We start from the raw sequence: 14,635 nt of genomic DNA on the forward strand, positions 1-14,635 counted from the left end.
TGAGCACGTACAGGTACACCTCAGCACAGTCTCTCAGCCAGGATGGCAGCATGTGCTAGCTAAGGGGAATTTACTGTCTTGAAATATATCTCATTGTGTTCATGTAGGCCATATCTCCAAAATGAGATGTAGGAGGACTTTTTGTTAGTGACTAAGTCACTAACAAAGTCACTTCAGGTTGAAATTCCTTTTATCTGTAATGAATTACTTGACTGTGGGAAATAAGCATTGCTAAACCCTGAGTTTTTGTGCAAGAACCAGTGGACTGTGCCAGCATGGAGCCCCACTAACTTCAGTAGTTCCTTCAGTAGGTATCACTGGTTTTGTGCACTGGCTTCAATGCAGAAGACCTAGGATTTCTGCTGGTTAGCATGCTCTTGCCCTTGCCTGGCTGTGTATGCTATTTAGTATTGCTAACCTTTAAACATATTTTTGAAAAGGAAGTGCTGATGTAGCTTTAAAATGTAATAGGAATACAGGACAGTAAGCACCACAGTTTGGGGTAGATAAGTGGTATACAATTTTCAGTGTGCAAATACAGTTGTTATGAGAGGAACTAAAAGCAACTACAAAAATGTTTTCTAGCAACCAGCTTCCTGCAGTATGGTCCAAAATGGGACAAAGACATCTCCTGCCCTGAAAAGCATACAAACTAAGGTACTGTTTTTCCCTCAATAGCTCAGGAAGGCAAGAAAAAAATGCAGCATCTAAGCCACAATAGCAACTGCTCAAACAATCCTGACACTGCCTAAAGATGGTAGGATTTAGTCCAGGACAATTCCTTGAGAGGAAGGAGTTCTGATCAGGAAGCATTGTATAAATGAAGGTAACTCTTTCCTGTGGTCCCAAACATCCAATTCAGTACAGGCGTTTTGTGACATTGTAGTCATACTTCACTTTTCTTTTTTTTAAAAAGAGAAATCAAATCTAGTAAAGAGCTAAATGCTGCATACACTATATTTCAGTGATGAATCCTCTGATTAATATAATTACAAGCCTGGTTTAATTGCATTACCTCCCATTAGCTCCCCTCTTCTTGTTTTTTATAATTGTTTTTAAGGCTCTCCATACCTAATCCCTGCTGGGGCTTTCATCCCACATTTATTCAAGTGAGATTTTTGCTTTCAAACCTGCACCTTTCATCAATCTCCTATTAATTAGCTAAATGCCGCATCATATTATACATTCATGCATTCTGTCGAGCCAGTGCCATAATAAGAGGAGAGCCTGTGATCTGCCCAGGCTCCTCTTAGAAGTTGGTCATTGGTATTCCAGAATAAGTCAGCTTACTGTAATTTGAAATTGGTCTGCCGTCCCATTAGGAATCTGCCCGATCAATACCAAGTGAATTAGAGTTTCAGTGATCTGATTAACTCCCCATTATTTTCTACCCTGGCTGATTTAGAATGCATGATGAGACAATATTCCAGTTTCTTTGCTTTATCCCAGTTTAAATGAAATATAGACATCTGAGGAAGCAGTGGCTGTGCATTTGATTTGGCTCTGCTGTAATAAAGTCAAACACTGTCTGCCGCCTCATGACAGCTGGGAGTGAGGGCTGCCATGCTGCACCAAGGGGCAGAGGTGGCAGGCAGAGAGAGGACGCTGCTTTCTCTGGTGACTAACTGCACTGCTGCTACATTTTAGTTTGTCCATTCTGTGTCTTTTTTGATTGGTGTTGGCTAGATAGTTCTTAGCTAGTCAAATGTTGGGTTTATAGATTGCCATACTGTTTGTGCTCTTATGCAAGTGATGAGCTGTATATGAGCATGTGCTTTCTTGTGTACCTACTCAAGGTTCAGAGGTGGCAAGATCTGTGTACAGAGCCAAACCTGGTACAAGTCTGAGACCGTGCAAAGACCTAGAAGATGTGACAATTAAATGGGAGAAATATTCTGAATTTGTCTACATTCATGGGGTCTCTGCCATCTTGAAAAGGGGAAACTTATGAGATCTCATCAAATATACCCTCTCTAGTTAGACTGCAAGTCTATCTTCAGGGCAGGGGTGATTGTTTTATGTGTTGGCAGCTTAGTGATGCAATCCCTAAATGGAGCTTCCATTTGCTATTTAGTTGTAAGTGTATTACAGCAGGAAATAGGACCAGAACATAGGCCTCATTTATTTGGAAGTCTGGAACATCCCAAGGTCTGGACTGTAATTCTTAAGGAGAAAGGTTTCTGGCTTTGGTTCAGCTGCTAATTTATAAATGATGGATATGTTGGTAGGTTCTACTCCTTGTCCCTAATTTTCTTTTTAAAGTCACATTTCCAGGATAAAAATCCTTTGCATTTGTATAGCTCATTCCATTGGCTGTGGTGCATGAACATTAGCACCTTCATTTTGGCCTGGGGAAACCATGACAAAGAGTAATCCTAGTTTGCTTGATTCCACTGCAGAACAAAGAGCAATACAATCTGATAACCCTAATCCCATCTTGTTTGCTGCTTATTGACCATGTAAGAGAAGTAAGATTGCCAGACACAATTGCACCTGTGATAGCCAGGGATGTTTCAGCAAGGTATTTCTACCTAAAAAACTTGCCTTTAAAGTATCAGACCTTGCCAGCTGCTACGTATGTTAAAGGTAAGAGAGGTAAGGTTTCTAATCATGCCTAGGTATTCAGAGGATTTGCACCCAAAGTGGAGTGGCTCTATTTTAAAAATTACGTGTTCTTACTCTACTAATAGATGAGATTTATAGAACATGTTAAAAATCAGAAAACTGGAGAAAGCAACAGATTCATGTTATGCAACAGATTCATTCATGTTATGAAACAAACCCCTGTTTGTATTCCCCTTCAAGCTCTCTTAGTCCTAGCCCCTTCTTAATATACGTGAGGGCATAAAATAATGTGCAGTGCTGCACATTTTGTGTACTAATAGGCAAAAAATGGGTCATAATCTGCTTAATGTGTGCAATAGGTTTATTAATATTAATTTATATCTTTTGCAAATTAATATAGATTTGCTGACTTGTACATGTGTAATACATAAATACATACATAAAAGTTTAATGTGGGCATATTCTTGCACCTCCCACCAGTATGTGTTGACATAGTTTTAGTGTTTCTTTATTGCTGCTTCATAGGCCTTTTAAAAATCTTATTTAAATGAGGAGAAAGTAGAAAAGAGCAACTGTGAAAGTGCTGAGAGTTGGGATCATCTGTGGGAAGTGAACCTGGAAACTTTGACACTCAAACTTAAGCCTCTATTACTGGTCTTCAAAGGTCCTGTTGCAGGACACCACTAATGGGATCATAAAGCTTTTTATACAGCCCACTAGAGGGTGACAAAGCCTAACGCTAGGAAACGGAGGCTACGTGCTCCCCTGAGCATCAGGGGTCCAGAGTGCTTTGCAATCTTCTGCCTGCCTGGGTCACATCCTCTGGTCAACCTGCGAGGCTTAAAACCTCTTGGTCTAAAAGCGTAAACCATTCCTGCCCGAGAAAGATGAGCTGGACCTTTAGCTCAGGGGCAATAACTGCTTCATGAATCTCTTCATAGTGTCACGAGACAGAGGAAACGAATCATGCTCCATTTGTGTCTTAAAAGTTATGGAAAGAAATCAGAGCAAATGCAGGGAAGCTGAGCTGAGCCACAGCACAGTGTGTGGGAGGCTGAGAACGCTGTGCATTACAAGGTCAATTTTGCCAGCAGATGAGGCACAGAGGTGTGGAGAAACTACAGCTCAATGAGCCAACAGTACTGGGCCTATTCCAAACCCACCAAACTCAGTGGAAAGGTGAGCTGTTAACTTCACCAAGCTTTAGACTGTGACTGCAGAGGAAAGGTGTATTGTAAAGTGTCCCAGAGAACCAAGCTGTCCCTCAGGCTTGAAAAAGACCCTGCCATCTGGCAGCAGCTCTCACAAGCACATGGTTCCTGCAGAGAAAAGCCATTTAACAGTGTGATGTGTCACAGCCCTGTGGGAGACATCTTGCCTTGCAAAATATCTCTTAAGAGATAGAATTAGAAAGATTAGATTAGATAGATTAGAAAACTATCCATCTTTGTAGTCACTACCACCTTTGTGCAAGCAGTAGGTTGTAAACCCTGGGGTTAGTCCTATGTCTGACACAGAGGTGGAAACAACTGGTAACTCCAAAATCTGCAGTTCCGCGGTACTGAACTGGCCTGTTCCAGGGCTCTACATGGGTTTCCATGTGTAAATGGATACCAGATTTCTGACTGAAAGCAGAAATGCAAGATCTCTGCTAGGTTGGAGGCAGAAGGAAATGCCATTGAAAGCTGGTAACTACAAAGGAACCATGGGCTGAAGTGAGGCCTTACCTGACTTGTATTTGGAAGCACCAACAGGTTAGGTGAAATCCTTGATGTCCTTTGCCAGCTTTCTACACATCCCGCTTGCAGAAAATAGCTATGCTCAGCCTGTAGGTTTTCATGAAACAAATGCTTAGATGAATCTTTTGTATCTTGTTATTGTGCTGAGGTTTCTATAGCATTTGCAATGTCTTTTATTGGGGATCATGATTCAGTCTATGAAGATGAAAAAATGTCCAGGAGAAACATTAAGAGCTCTGGGCTTTGTTTAGTTTAATGCTGAAGTGCCATGGACTGATTCAGTATATCTCTGGGACTGAAGAGAGAAAACTCATTGGGAATAATAATATTGGTGATGATTCATATAAAATGCTCTGATAACTAAAAATAGAGTAACTTGATAATCTAAAAGGAAAGTGTTGCAGTAGCATGAAACTACGTCTTTTAAAGGGATAGTCATCTTTGGAACTGTGCAAAATATGGAATCCCAAATAAAAATGTTGTAGGATTTGAAATAAGCTTGTGACGGATTTCTTCTCTGGGAATGATTTACTACTTACTTGTTTTATTATTGTTTCTGAGAAACCCATATAGAACTCTATTAATTAAAACTCAGCCCGACACTTTGGCTCCATAAGATTTAGGAATTAGTGAGATTTTATCTCATTAGTGTATTTATTGCAGTGTTCGTCCTTTTAATTAAGCATTAAGTCCCTCCAAGGTGAGTTTTATCATCCCATAATGCATCTGGGCTTTCACTACTTGTCTAAATACACATTAGGGGATGACAGCCACTTTGGAGAAGCCTTAATTGTGTTATCAGTGAAGTTTGATTCTTTCCTTTCTTCACCTCTTTTTGGCTGATAAGTTTTAATTTCTTTCCTCTTTGGCTTGCTGAAAGTGTTCAGGAAATGTACTGATGAAAGCTGTGTTTCATGTCAGTGTTATTCAGCTGAACTAAGAAGGCTATATTCAAAGGACTTTTCTTTCCTAGACTCATGAAGGGCTTGAGCCAAAGTCTATAGAGTTCTTCCCACTGATCGCAGTAGGCTTTGGAAATGATCCAAAATATGTTGCTGAGCTGAGACCTTCTGATACTGCTTATTTATCTGTGGTGGGGTGAGGGTACAAACAGCAAAAGCTTCTCACACTTCACATTACACTTCTGCTTTCCAGGTAGGCAAGCGAGGCTTGTTATTGGCACAGTAACAACACCTTGTTGCTAAACTTGAAACCAGCTACCATCCTTACACTTTACATGTGTGTTGAGGAGACCATAAAGCTCAGATCTGCTGAGATATCTAGGTCTCTATTTCCCTTTTAAAATGTTGAGGGATAGAATCCAGTCTTTCGTTGTTCCAGTCAATCATTTTGATATAAGCTGGGGGGTGGGGGCTGTTTTCTATATACCTTTTTATATATGTCTATATATAATAGATAATTCTTGCTCCAAAGCCTTAGGGTGTTAGTGTGTGATGAAGGACACCAGGTGAGCACACAAAGTGATGAGTAGTGAGAGAAGTGTACTATAATCAAGTTATCTGAAGATATATACTCAGCTGTAAATGCAATCCAGTTTCAATAGTAGTTTTTGCAGTATGGACATATATATAGCAGAAGCTGAGGTGATATCATCAACCTATTTCAACAAGCCATTTTGCTGTCACCAGGTGGCAATATAACAATATTTTGTCATCATTTTGGCTTGATGTGCCGTTGCCAAGTCATGATACATTGTGTTTTTCTGTATGCCCTAGCTCTGGGGGTCCCATTATTTTACAAAAAATCCTGTTGGTTTTGCTTTCATTTTATTTTGATGTTGTTGCTAACTTAGTTAAATAGCTTTCAGGGATGCAGGAAGAACAAAGAATTTTGCATAGATGTCAGCCTTGCAGGTCCAAATCCCACAAGTCAAAAAACCATACAGTTTCTTATTCTTATAATTGTTATTGCTATTATCATTAATACCTGAATTACTTGTTTAGTGTGTGTGTGTGTGTGTGATGATTTTAAAATGCAGGAAGTAGTCAGCAATACAAATTTTTCTCAGTAAGACGAAAAGCCTGAAAAATCCCAATGTATTGATACAGGTCAGATGAAGCCCCTCAGAAATGAGGCAAAAAATTATTGCCCTTTGCCTAAGCTGTATTACTTTTCTCTTGATTCAATGAGAATTTTCTCTGATTTAAGATGATAAGATTTGAGGAGCTTGGGAAATAATTAGAAAATCTGAGCAAACAGGGCTTGCAGCTCCTTGACTTGAAACCTGGATATTTCTGCTTATTTTCCAATTACAGAAATTATTCGTTTGTATTTTTCTTAACCCTAGCAAAAAACATATCCGTAAAAATAATGGACATTTGTGGAAAATGAAAAATAGACATATACAAATAGCAGTCTCTCAGAATTATTTTACATGTGTAGAGATAAATTACACATATACAGTTCTAACACAAAGCCCCCTTCCCTTCCTTTTCTGACCATCTTACCCTTAAGAACTCAGTACCCTTCTTTCTATTGCATCTGCCTTTCATCCATTTTTATGGCCTTTTTTTTCCCCACTATCATTTTGAAGGGATTTTTATCTGTTACTTCTAGAAATATCACTTTTAAAAAATCTGAGCTTGTAAAGACAGAATCTAAACAACCAGAAAACCAAAAACAGTGATGTACAATATAGAGAAGCTCCTTAGAGAAAAATATCAGTTCACAGTCAGATAAATGAAGCCAAAAAAGGATTGTGCCTTCGTAACTGATATGTCCAAACAGACATAGAGTTCAGAAAGCTTTCTCAGGCTGGTGCCACTTTTGCTGCTGACAGGCAACAGTGACCAATTCAAGAGTTAAAACTACCGTGTGTGTCTCCTTTTCCCCAAGGACTCTCATTAGGAGTTTGTGTCACCCTTTTGCCAGGGAGGCAATGGGCTAAGGAGCAGGCTTATGAGCAAATGTTCTTGGCTAGAAGCAGATATGCTCACGCTAAACAAATCTTAAATTCAGCTGCAATAGCAAGGCCAGATGTTGAGGAGAAACATGGCTGGCCCGAAGAATGGAATCCTTCTCCCACCTCCAAGACTGCAAAAACACAAAAACTAAGCTGTGGGGAACATCTGAGGGGAGAGCGCGCTGTGCAGCCTTTCTGTGTCACCCGGGATAGACAGCAGGAAGTCTGTGTAGCAATCTGCTCTTGGCTGTGTGCCACACCAATTGAAGTGAATAAAAATCACATTCGCTATCATGCACTGACTGTGCTGGTGAACCCTGTGATTTGTTATTGTCCAAAAAACTGAATTAAATTGCTAGTCTGATTCCGATACACAATTGTTTTGCATTCTTCCAAAGTAATAAAATCTGCTTCACGTAGCCTTCCAGGGGCTCACACGTGGGATTCTGGAGGCAAGAGTCTGGGAGTTGTGGCAGAGAGTAGCTCAAGGATCATGAGTTTTAGGGATATGCAAGGTGTTAGTGGCTCAGTTATGGAATTCAGTGGCATTTGGGTGCTTGGTGGTGTAAACTGTTTAAACAGACAGCCTGAAGTGTTTGTTTTTATCTTAAATTATCACTCTTGGTTTTCATGTCATCTGAGCTTTGGGTTCCATTTTTACTTTTTTTGACTGGCTGCAGCACTGAATAGAAGGGTGCTGAACCCCATAGCCTTGTTCTTTGACTGCTCTTGGCACTGAGGCAAAACATACTCTTAAAATCTGTTGCTCTCCTTTTATGCTGGTGTAAATCAAAAGATATTCTCCTGAAATTGAATTATGATTGTATAAAAGTGCTCTGATGAGAGAATAAGACCCATGCAGCAAAGCAGATTAAGCACTGTGGGGCATCCCCGATTTAGGGCTACCAAATAAAATGTCCCAAACTTGAGTTTTCTCCTGCGCAGGCGATCTTAGCGCTGTCCTCTGTGAGAGTGATGGGATTACTCTGTGCAATTGCAGTGTAGCTGTGGTAGAGGTCCAGGTTTAGGGACTCGCCCCCTCTTATTTAAAGAGATTATCAACTCTGAATATAATCTGAGGAAAAGTTATCTTGCCCTGCTTCAGTAATGAAAAGTCACCTATTTTTCCAACAAATTAAAAGAAAAGGTTTTTTATTGTATGAGAAATACAGCCTACCACTCTGTGGCAGGGCACAGTATCACCTTTTGATCCCAAATACGGGTGCTCAAGTTTGTAAATTTAATAAAAAAAGATAAAAAATGTGGCAGTGTTTATATGAGAAGCAATAAACTCTGATTAGATCTCACTGGTTTTGTATTGAAGTCTCTTTGGGTTGCACAGAGGTGAAAGCTTTGGGTGAGATAATAGCTTCAGACAAATGCTAGGGAGTATGAAGTTTTAAGAACCTTTCAGATCTCACGTTGTTTAGGAAATTAAAATAAACAAGCATATTTATTGTCATTGTCCTGCATGCGCCTAACTGTCCATTCCCCTCCATCATTCATTCCCCCATCATGGGGAATAGATCTGTACTACTTTGAGCATGCAGACCAGGCATCTGTATGCTATGAGTGTCTCCATCAGCTCGTTTTTATTAACCTTTAAAATAGCAAAGAGCCAGAATCAAACAATCTGGTACCCTCAAAAACCAGAGGCATACTTTTCTAGTTTGTATCTTATTGTAGTTGCTTACAACTGAGTAAAATGAATGTTTAAAAAAAAAAAAGAGAGAAACAAAATTCTCCCCTCCTTTATGCTTGTTAGGTATTTGTTCTAGTGTAAGCACTTAAACAAGGGACAAGATTAGGGTGACCTGGGGGGACCTATTGTGTGCTACCTAACCAGTGTTACCTGTATTTCCCCAGATAGACTTCATGAGTTTTCATTGATGTTGAAATGGAAGTTATCACCATGCAAAGATGACTGGTGACTAATTGAACCTTGAAGCTAAGAATGGGGTCAGCAGCTTTCACCCAATCATTGCCTTTGGGTGAAAAAGTGTCTGAAGTGATTTAACACCACTTTCTCAGTAAGATGCTACTCAGTGTAAATAACGGTGAGGGAAATAGAACTTTAAAAGTCTTTGGCTTTTTTAAAGGGGAGGATTGTCCTCTATTTCATTTGAAATTCAAAGGAAGATGCCTAATAACTAGTAAAAGTATTCTTCAGTAAATTTTCTTGGGCCTCAATCCGGACTTGGACAAAAATGAATTTCACCTGCCTCTGTTCCTGTGGTGCCCATCACATGGAACCTGCAGAATATTGTTAGAGATTGTTTTTATTTCCTTGCTTTAAAAAATCAAGAAGTGTGTGAAATCCCATGAATCCTGGGTTAATATATTCCAAAGCTGCCACTTAGGTGAAAGATTTTCTTGTGTTCAGATAAGTGCTTGAAGCTTTCAAGCCTTCTATACAACACACTTGCAAGCCATTTGTTTCTACCACAATGAGGTAGGCAGTTGGTTATCACAGAACAGCAGTTTCTTTATTTTACCTGAGCAAAATCAAGATAAAATTTACACCAATATGCATTACATTTCTTCCAAAGTTCCCCTGGCTTTGTATAGCTGTTAAACATAACTCACTGTCTCCCCCTCTCCCTTAGTAGCAATAAACATTCCCCCTATTTAAATTACAGAACAAAGGTGAAAAATCATTTGAAATGTAGGGCTCTGACTTAAAAGTGGGGATGGATTACTGTGTGGTGATTCCCACTGACAGTTGTCCATTATGCTCAGCTGCTTTCACAGGAGTGGTGGAAACACAACCGTTTCCAGCCTGTTTGTGAAGGTAACTAAGTACCAATTTGTTTTCCTCATGCATTACACTGTGCTCCATGACAGTTTTGCAACTCAGCTGTCAGTGCGGTACGGAGCAGGCAGGTCTAAGGGGAGAGTGGAAACCACTAGCTACAGGGAAGTGATTTTGCTCATGCTTGTGAGCTAGGGCCCAAAAATGCTCAGGACCACATAAAACCTTGTGCAAAGCATGTGGGCTTGTAAGATGTTCACATAGCTGTATTGTATCTTCTTGCAAAGTTATCACACTGTGTGGGTGTAAATGTATACATTCCAAAGTATAGACCTAACCTCACGTATGTCATGTAATGTTAAGTGTGAGTGAGGGGCTGTGTTTGCAATTCCCTGAGCTTCAAAGGTGATGGTGTACTTCTAAGCAGAACAGTTATAAAGGCTATTTCATCTGACTCAAACCTACAACTCTTAACTGAAAGCAGAAATCTACCTCTGTTAAATTCTGGATTTTCATTTCTTTCCTGTAAAAGAAACTTTTACAACACAAAGCTTTTCGTTTAGCATAAAATAAATAGCAAATCTAACCTCCTGTGATGGCTTCTGTACCATACTTTGGCAAAGCACAGAAGGCACAGCTTCCCAACAGTTTTGAACAGTGTCCAACCGGCAGGAGCTATGTAGCATTAAATCCTTGAGCTTCAATCTGCATATCCCCTCACCTGCAGTGCTTGAATAAGCAGAAGTCTCAGGGATGTTACAGAGGACCAGTGTGTGAGGGCAGAACATCCTAATGCGGTGCATCCATTTTTCACCTTTGGAAAGATCTGTTTGTAGCTCTCAAGGAAGGTGCCTTAAACTGGAGCATTTGAATGGATGCAATCTTGAGTTTCCTAGACAGCATCAACTCAGTAAAAAGTGTATGACTGCTTAAGTGCACAAATAATCGCAAAACAAGAAATGCCTGCCAGGGAAGATAAGATAATATAAAGTGAACCTGAAAGTCATTCATAAAGGACAGGATATTAAAAGCAATGAGCCAGGGGCAGGCCATTAATCTATTCATCTGCTATTTGAAGACACATGCCAAATGGTTCTTCTGTGATTTGGATACCATCCAGTGCAGATGCTCATCAGTCAAAATGCAGATTTTGGCCTATGCTGCCCACAGTTCTCCAGTTTGTGTGGAAAGGAAGAGGTAAATATTTTAGAAAAGAGGGTGGAGTGGAGTAAATGGGAGTGAACTGGAGAAGTCCTGAAAACATTGGATCTGATGAAACCTGTTCATGAGAAAACTGTACTCTAAAAGACAGACTTATAAAAAAGCCTGTACCCAAATTACAACCGCATGAGATTCTACCAATAGATTTTTCTCCAAAATTTGTGCTTTCAGGTGCTAAAGGTTTGATATGTCCCTGAAATGGGCAGCTGGCTTATTTTGTTGAGAGAGATGGAGCTCTGTGTTTCCCTGTGGCTGTCAGGCTGGTATCTGAGGGCAGGTAGCCAGATGTGGTGGTAACTTCTGCTAGAACCAAGCTTAGAAGGAGAAATGAGGAGGGGAGCAGCCATTCTCTATCGATATCTTACTATTTTTTCCTTGTACAGATTCCTTGGCACCGTGAGGTGTATCACAACATGGTGTTTGACGGAAACTCTTGTAAGATTTTGTTCCCTCTTGATAACTTTCTCTAAGATTTTTGCTGATGTGGGTACAGCTCGGTATCTGCATTAGAGCAGTAAATAGGCTATAGCTGGGACTGTGGATTTTACTGTGCTAGTTGCTGAGGATGCACAAGGTAAAATGGATTCCTGCTTATAGTCCAAGTAGGCAGGCAGGGCTATGATAAAGGTAGGATCACTGCTCTCATTTTTAGGACATGGATTGCTGCACCTATGAATGACTTGTCCAAGGTCACCTTGCAAGTCTGTGCTGGAAAGGAGAGCTGGGTTTTTACCTCGCCTGACTCCTCATGTAACTCAAGTGCACTGTGCTCTGTTGCCTTTTTTCTTGTTCTTTTTGTTCTTGCGGCTTGTTAGTGTTCAGGCATTCTGTATTATTCTTAAACTTGATAGAGGCCAAAAAGAGAAATAAACATTTTGATGACAAATGCTTGTAATGGATAACATTGTTAGGGTTTTTTTTTTTCAAAAGTCAGCAAAGACACATCTCCCATTAGAAATGCTAAAAATATTTCTGAACATAAAAATAATCTTGGTCATGTTTAGTGTAAAGTGTTTTTTACCCAGGTAACGAAGTTAGTATATTCTTTATCTGTATCTTTCCAAAGCTGTGTAAAATTAACTCGTCCTGATTATCTTGGAGACTGTAGGCAGAATGCATGGCAAATATTGATTATTTTCTCATTAGTCTGAGGAAATCTGGCCAGATTCTTGGGTCATGTCAATCAACTCTGCTCTATTGAAGTCAATGAAGCAACAATACTTGGAGTCAGGTGGGAATCTGGGCTATCGGACAGGAATCTAAGCTGTACTGTGTATTTCCCTCTGGTTGAGATAACTAGGTTAGGATGAGGTGTTTCACTTCACCTCTGAAAAACAGCAGGAGATGCTTTTGTTATAGTCCAGGAGAAAGATGCCACTAAATTTACTTTAGAAAATTTCCAATGAAAACGTATCAGAGAGAGCGCGAGGGAGATCTCTGCACAAACTGGGCTTTTATTGAATTTTTGCCTGCTCAGACTCCTGTTAGATGGAAAAAGTACAGCCCACACGAACAAGCTGAAGCTAGCTGATGTGCCTGGAGACAACAGTAAGGTATCTGCAGCATCATACTGCTCAACATAGACCAGCCTGTTTCCGGTATCTGAACACGCTGAGGGGTATGTGTGTATGCTGCACACTGCACCTTCACAGCTGTGAATCGTGCTTCACTTCCCTTCCAATTAGGGACCATATAAAAAGATGACCCCTTGAAAATTACGTTTATAAATAATTTAATGGCAGATATTAAACGCGTTTTCTTTTTTTAAACAGGCACTTTTTTTTGTGAATCTGTCTGTATGAAAAATATTCCTAGCAAAGTTCACACATAGAGAAAGCTTAAAGTTATTATTAGGCATATAAATTGACTGCTTTCTCATTTATATTCAGGCAAATTTCTTTAATTTATTAATCTGATTTGCATATAAAATTGCAGCACTCGTCGCTGAGAATTCTCATTTAAGGAAGGTTTTAGAAATGTTATAATTAAACAGGCATTAAAGAGAAAGCACACAAAGGGTTTTTTCTTTCATTTTCTTCACTTTTAAAAAATACCTATTTCTCTAGTTCAGAAAAAAAAAAGTACATATTACAATCATTTGGAAATAGCTTCAAAATCATTTTACCAATATAGATTTTGTGCTTGCTTATATTTAAGTCATAATAGAGGAAAAAGAATATTAAACTTAAGTTTTCAAGTTCAGAAGGGGAAAAATAGTGTGGAGGAACTGTTCTGTGGTAATGTAGGAAGACACTTAATTAACTTAAGCTTCATTTAAAACTGTAGTGTAAATCTTTTCAAAATGAATCAACGTCTCTGTTGAATTATGTCTTAGCCAAGTTTTACAGTCAAAAAGGTCTTAAATCAGTAAGGCCTGTTTCTATCTGAGAGCTGTGTTAGTGTTTTTACATTCTCTGCAAGCTCATCCACTCTTGGACTTGAAAGTCTTTTCCCTGGGTCCATTTGCTCTAGCAACAGCTGGCTTTTTGAGGCAGCACATTAGCAACTCACAATTAAACAGTATTCCAGCTAATTCGAGCTCAGGCAGATGAGGAACATCAATGACAGTGAGTTTCCTCCCTCCCTCCCTCCTATCCTGTGTTTGCTCAGTTAAAAAAAATATATATTTTTTATTTTAATCGCTCTTCAGAGATGTTGTTGCTGGAATTGTGTCTTCATCATGGTGTCCAGCTGAGAAATTGTTCTCAGATCCTGCAGAGGCAAAAGGCAAGAACATCAGCCCACACATGCCACAGATGTGCAAGGGGGTAAACTTGGGGAAGCAATGACAATTAAAGAGCATATGGTCAATAATAAATCTGTACAGTAGTGCCAGTCCATATTAATCACAAGATTAAGAATAATAGCATATCTGTAAAAGTAGCATGTTAAATCTCCTATTGCATTTACTAGCCTTCATATATCTGTATCTGTATGTTTATCAGGGTGTCTTATATGATATAGTATATGAAGTGAGGGAGGATTTATAGTACATTTTGTGTAAATGGACCTGATAAAAACTGCAAAATAGGCCATGATAAAAGATTAACATCTGGAAAGACGTATGTCACTGGAACAGCAAATGCGCATGTGAATGTGTGAAAGGGAGCAGTAGAGTAAGATTCTTATTTTAGCAGAACAGCAATATGTTAATTTCTTTACAAAACTGGGTAAGATTGTAATCCATAACTTTTCATCTCGTGTCTGGTATTTAGGATGCTCTGTGCCATAATACAGTTAACGCATTTTGTGAGATCTTCAGTGTTTGTCATATAATTTATTTTAGAAATATACTTCTTGTTACCTTTTACCTGTTCTGCTCTGGCATATCTGTGTGCCTTGGAATGACTGAAAGACAGAGCTAAACTGGAAGAATTGCCCAGGCTGCACATACTTTTACAAAGCAAAACAATGCTTTTACCAGTTCACTTTGTT

The sequence above is a fragment of the Apteryx mantelli genome, chromosome 5 (genome assembly GCF_036417845.1).
Source record: "Apteryx mantelli isolate bAptMan1 chromosome 5, bAptMan1.hap1, whole genome shotgun sequence".
Classification (NCBI taxonomy): Eukaryota; Metazoa; Chordata; class Aves; order Apterygiformes; family Apterygidae; genus Apteryx; species Apteryx mantelli.